The sequence below is a fragment of the Macrobrachium nipponense genome, chromosome 27 (genome assembly GCF_015104395.2).
Source record: "Macrobrachium nipponense isolate FS-2020 chromosome 27, ASM1510439v2, whole genome shotgun sequence".
Lineage (NCBI taxonomy): Eukaryota > Metazoa > Arthropoda > Malacostraca > Decapoda > Palaemonidae > Macrobrachium > Macrobrachium nipponense.
In genome coordinates this window covers 24,143,705-24,150,345 of record NC_087216.1, presented here as the reverse complement: position 1 = coordinate 24,150,345, position 6,641 = coordinate 24,143,705, and the positions used below count along the sequence as shown (strand labels likewise).

Sequence of the window (6,641 nt, the reverse complement as noted above, 5' to 3'; positions counted from 1 at the left end):
TCAATTATGTCCCCACCAATTATGACCATATAAATCTTGAGTGTGTGACAGCTGAATGGAAAGTCCTTGGGGCTGGAAGTGATGCCGGATTAAGATTTGTCTTATGATCTGGAGGGAGGACAGACCACTTCTTACGATTATAATCCAGTGGCATAAAGGTCTGGAAAATGATCCACTTGATCAACCTTGAAAGAATAGCCTCCATACATAAAATGTCTGGTTCCTTCATGATATACAGTACTGTGACCATAAATGCCAATGGGAATAGCACCACTTGTTTGGACTTTGTGCCATTTACCAGCTTTCGGGAGATCATATTCCCAGATGCGTTCCAAAAACCCAAACTCTGAAGAGGCCCCTCCAATAAGCATCCAATTGACTGATCTCTGAATCCGCGCGGTAAGTCAAAGTATGACCTGCAAGTGCCGGGTAAGTCAGGATGAATTTTCAACTTAGTCCAGCTTTCAGACATAATATTAAATTTCCAGAAATCATTCAAGAATGAGGTACCATTTAGTCCTCCGTAGATGTACATTTCCCTTTGCGTTACCACATAAGCTGCAGCATGAAAATATCTATTTGGGGGAGGCTGTCGTCCTGGCTGGACATTAAACGGTTACTTGTTGCCCAAGAGGTGCTATTATTGTGTGTGTCAAACTTCTGGATATCATTAAGAGGTCCTCTTGACAAAGAATAACCACCGAAAATCCATAACGCTCCACGATGATCAACCACTAAAGAATGGCCCATTCTAGGAAGAACTGTGCTAAGGTGCATCACAGAAGGGGCGATCTTACTCAGGGAAAACAACTCTGTCACCACCACCTGAAAAGTTAGACAGGGCAGCATAGAGTACAAAGTTTACAGATACACTGACCTTCATTATTCTATTTCACAAAATGAGAGGAATTTTACTACATTTTCTTAATACACAATATATCCTTGTATGTATTTGAAGTTCCTTTAGTCATTATTGTTAAGAAGATGAAAAAAAAAAAAAAAAAGGATACAAAGTGATCACAAGGACAGTTGTTATAAGTGAAGTTTATCATCATTAAAGACTTTGATACATGTAGCTGGAGTTAACTGGATCAATAACATTGGTTCATAGTTTCTATTAAATAAAATAAAAAACAAAAATAAGGGGTGAAAACTGGAACATAAAAATGTAGAGAAGTTGAAAAGTTAGGTTTCTTGAGACACATGAAAAGACAAGTAGCAAAGCAGGATGGGGTTGACATAAGCAAGGTTACTAGGTGTATTTTATGCAGCAACCTTCAGATGTGAAAAGATAACTTGCAAATACAGTATTTCAATTCTTCCAGAAAAAAAAAAAAAAAAAAAAAACAAGCCGTAGGCAACATGAATAATTATAATGGTAGCTTTTTACACCTCCAGTGAACAGTCTTGAAATTTACTTTCACATTAAACAAAATCTAGACAAAAAGTATTATTGTAACAAAGCTGAAAACAATGTTCTTACCTGATGATCTCGTCGAACAATGCTACAATCTTTCTCCCACAAAACCTGGGGGTACACTCACAACGTCCATAGGTCAGTGAACAAGTACCACGTCCCTCAGCTTCTGAACATTTATTTGGGCAAATTGGAATATCGCAATTAACTCCAACCCTTTTCTCCTTACAAACAGGCTTACTACTGACACAAACCCTGTCCTTTCCTGTATTTTCTTTACAGCGGAGCACCTCGTAGGTTGCATTAAAACCTTGTGTCAAGGAAGCTTTTTTCATAAAATACTGTCATCAACCCATGACCTGACTGTACAGTCAGAGGGTATGATGCTCTGTTTTTTCACAGAAAGCTCCAATCTTGTTTTTTCTGACGATCCCAGTAGGCATCTCCCGAGAACAAAATCTGAAGGCCATCATACACGTACACTATGCCTTCCCCACATCTAACGTTGATCTCTTTGATGGTGATCTGAATGACGTATGTCCTACGGATATGAAATGTCACAATCATATTTCGGAGTTACTGTAGCAAAAAATACAGAGCACATATTGACAACAATACAACTAACTCTGCACAATATTTACAGGAAAACTCTGCTAATCTATTACTGTTTAATGTGACTCCAGAGTGACTCCAAAGAAATTCTGGAATGCTGGAAGGTATCTGACGGATGACTTCTCAAAATGAACAAGTGCGTTTCAAAACATTTTTAGTAAATTGTTATTCAATTAATATTCTATAATAAGTGCTGTGTAGTACAACAAATGTAAAATTCAGCATCATTTAAACACATAACAGGCTCATTCAGCACTTATTTACAATTGCCTTATATGAAATAACTTGTTAATAGAAGAGGAACCTTTTTTAAAATATATCCTGTAAGTGGTCAAATCGTCCAAAGCCCTAGACCTACTACTTCATACCAGTCAAGCAAAGATTTTAGATTCTTACAGCTTAGGGCACTTTTATTTAATCAGTCCAGTTGCACTAACCCTGAAAGAGCCACTGAAAGAGGTTCCAATGAATCATTTGGGGTTATTATCCACATGCATGATGTCCCAGCCTCCAACTTTGTTGTCTGAGCTCCCAAATGTCCGTAAGATGCTTTGGTCAATATGTTGCGAGCACTGCACTCCCGGTAACAACGTCCTCCATTGCGTGGGTCACCATAAAACCCTTCAAAATAAGGACCAATATTTATAGTATAACAAATTCTAAGATGTATTACAGGAAGAAAAAGGCATGTCGTACAACATTTCCATTACAAAATATGAAATAAAACCTAGTAAATACCGTGAGAGCTAAGACAGTAAGTCTTATTGCAGAATAAGCAATGACTTCTATTAAATAAGCTATAGGAAGGTATATTATACAATACTAGGCTACAAAGCATTTTCTATATAATACCTGGTAAACACTTGTGACAGTTGTGGCCGAAAGTGTTATGAATACAAAAACAATGTCCAGTGGTTTGGTCACATCGTCCCTTAGCTTCATCCGAATGATCGTTGCAGTTGCACATCTGACACCCAACAGTTGTGGCATTACCAAAACTCCCAGGCCTGCAGGTACAATAAGGTTTATGTATATAATCTTTGATTTTCAATACTGCTAGGTGAGGACTATAATAACAATCTAAGCAAGGTTATGCATAAAATTACACCATTAAAACAAGAAAAATTTTCAAATCATGAGATTATGAAAGCTACAGACTCTCTCCATCACAGGTTTCTGTTAAAACTTTTCAAATTTAAATAATAATCAGTATTGTGTCCCCATTCTTCAGCCTATACAATCACTAAAAAAGCTGATGAATAAATAAAACAGTGTCATATTCATAAGGTTGCTATTTGCATTTAAAGTTTCAGGTATTAATGCTAAAACAAAAACAATGCCTGCTACTCACCGGCATTTTTCACAAAATTCCCCGGTGGTATAGTCTGACACTGATCACAGATGGCAAATCCCTTTGGTTGCATGTGGAATGTTTGTGGCATCCACAGTTGATAGAACAATCTGCTCCTGTCCAGCCAAGATTACACATGCACTTGAAATCTGGTGCACCTGAGCAGTACCCATGAATGCAGTTCTCGTAACACCTGAAAATGTGTAAACGTTTATTTGTTACCATGACCTCTATGCTGAAATTAGTAACTGTCACCAAGATGGCTTTAAACTTGTGTTCTTCTCTGTAATCATATTTTTTATAATTAAGTAAAATTAATTAAAAGTTCTATCTCCCTGAAATTGGCACGAAAATAGTACCATTAGTGATTAAAAAGTAATTTAAAGAAACCAATTGATCCTATTGCTTAACTCACATATGGCTCAACACTAACATTGATAGTAATTAAAGGCAGTGCCACTCCTAATATATATTATAGCACTTCTGGTAATTGTTATATTTGTAAAATTATTTCATTACTACCCAAACATACCATCCTGCAACAAAGAAAAAACATATTTAAACCACCAAAATATCAAAAACACAATCAAACACAAAATGACAGGCAAAATTTTTGAACTCACGTCCTTTCACACGTATCTCGGCCATTTCCACGGAAACCTCTGTTGCAGGTACAGTTGAAACCAGTGAGTGTATTTGTACATGTAGCATTCAAATGGCAATTATGGAGAGCAAGTTTAACATTCGTCCACATCATGGCAAGAAGCAAATGCCCAGTTTGGTTTCTGATGCTTGTAAATCTACGATAGCTGAACTACTTTCATGCGCTGCTTTTAGAAATGGTGCTATTATATCTGAGCAGTCCACCTGTAATAAGAAAAAAATTATACAGATTTCATTGTAAATTTGTTTCATAAATATGAGCCTTTATGTATTTGTATGAAATTATTTTAGTACTAACTTCATGTAAATACACTGAAGCTCGTATCTACCTTTACATTTATATGAAACAATTTCAGCACTAGAACACCAATTACTACTTATAAAAATTCAAAAGATGATTTCACACTTCCAAAAGGCTGACGGTTGGCACTACTCTTCATTATTAATAGTAGTTTTACAGTTTCAACCTATGTTTTACAGTTAATGCATCTTACATCCAAAGTGAACAGGAGTTGTGACAACCAATTTCACTTCTTTTATATGAATGGAAAAACCACTGCTTTACAACAGCCAAGAGCATTAGTATCTTATGCTAATTAAACATGGTTTAACCACACTTTTCAATGAAAAGCTTGAAATAAATTTTCTTATGAATACAAAAACACTGCAATAATAAATTAATTCTAGGCAAACATAATTTGAGTAAGTTTTTGGCAAAAACTACTAAAAAAATATGCATCCAAAACTACTAAAAAAATATGCATCCAAAACTAACATTACAAATGGAGGAATTCCATTATGCAGCACATACCTTTTTCTGCCTGTGAAAAGTCTCCAGCTGTACATATGCCAATGGTGGGATTAAAAACATTATAGCACCAGCCACAGTTCAGTGTCTTCATACAGGCATCACATGTTTGCAAACTCTCACAGATGTGGCACTCTGATGTATCAACAAGCAGCCTGAAAATTATTACCTTGTTCACTGATCAATTGTATCTATCAATAAACTGAAAACAAATACTGATAAAACAAAATTTCCTGACAAACTTAATATTTCATTCAAGTCACTGAATTGCATTTATTCAGATGGGTAAAAATTATGCAAAAAGAAATTGTTTCTTGAATGACAACTAAGAATAGAAAGAAGTTAAAAGTTGAAGAAGGTGAAAAAAAAAAAGTACAGTGGTACCTCGAGATACGAAAGGCTCAACTTACAAAAAACTCGAGATATGAAAGCTGATATGAAAAATTTTTCGGCTCTACATACGAAAATTGCTCAAGATACGAAAAGTTGTTGCTGTAAAGTCCGAGATTCGCCCGGACCACTGATAACAATTTTGAAACTCGCTCGCCGCCAACTGAGTAGACTCGCCACCATCCTCCTGCTCTCCCATTGGTTCCTGATGCTAGTCACCGCCATGAGATCCTTCTCTCCTATTGGTCAGCATCCTTCCCATCATGCATCTACTACGTAGAGGCGTGCCTCGGCCACTCGGTAGCAGCATCGTTATTGTACGCACACGGTATTCATTCGTTCTAACGATTTCGTTTATTAATGTAAATTCGTTAGTGATTTCGTTGCAGTATACGTACTTTATCATGTTGTGTGAGAACTTTACTCCATACTTATACGTAAATTACGTACAGTATATATGTAGTCATGGGTCCTAAGAAAGTTGAAATTCACGGAAAGAGGATGCTCTCTTTGGAAACGAAGATGGAGATTATCAAGAAGTATGAAGCTGGTATGTGATTGAGTGTGATTGCTAAGGAATATGACTGAAATTCGTCGACAATAGGCACCATCCTTAAGCAGAAGGATGCCATCACAGCAGCTACACCTTCCAAGGGCTTCACTATTTTGTCCAGCAAGAGGACCCACGTGCACAATGAGATGGAAAGGCTTCTTCTTGTCTGGATAAAAGACAAAGAAATCACTGGTGATACGATAACGGAGATGGCATCTCCTACAAGGCCAGCGCTATTTTCGGCGATTTGATTGCCCAGGCCGAAGACAACGGAGGAGAAGGGACATCAACGCCAACCCCAGAGTTCAAGGCTTCGCATGGGTGGTTCGAGAAATTTCGTAAATGGACTGGCATCCATTTGGTGGTGCGGCATGGGGGAGGCTGCCAGCTCGGACACGAAAGCAGCCAAAGCCTTTAAAAAGACGTTCGACGAGATGATGACCAGGAAGGCTACAGTTTCTCAGCAAGGCTTCAACTGTGATGAGGGCTGGCCTTTTTTTTGGAAAAAAAATGCCTCATCGGACGTACATCACAGAGGAAGAGAAGAAGCTACCCGGCCATAAGCCTATGAAAGACAGGCTTACGCTCGCACTTTGTTCGAACGCCAGTGGGGATTGCAAGGTGAAGCCCCTACTGGTCTATCATTCCGAGACTCCTTAAGCCTTCAAGGCCCACAAAGTGCTTAAGGAGAAGCTTCCAGTGATGTGGAGGGCTAATGCGAAAGCCTGGGTAATGAGGCTTTTGTTCACGGAGTGGGTAAATCTGTGTTTCGGCCCGACAGTGAAGAAATTCTTGGGAGAGGCGCCTCCCTCTGAAATGCCTGCTGGTGTTGGACAATGCCCCTACT

The 6,641-nt window shown here is 38.1% G+C and overlaps 1 protein-coding gene and 1 pseudogene across 1 annotated transcript in view; one reads left to right on the top strand and one right to left on the bottom strand.

Moving 5' to 3' along the window:
- LOC135200930 (multiple epidermal growth factor-like domains protein 8) overlaps window positions 1-6,641 on the top strand; it is a 141,498-nt gene that overhangs the window by 100,806 nt on the left and 34,051 nt on the right.
- The window catches only part of LOC135200470 (multiple epidermal growth factor-like domains protein 8), a 30,954-nt pseudogene continuing 24,332 nt past the window's right edge, over window positions 20-6,641 (bottom strand).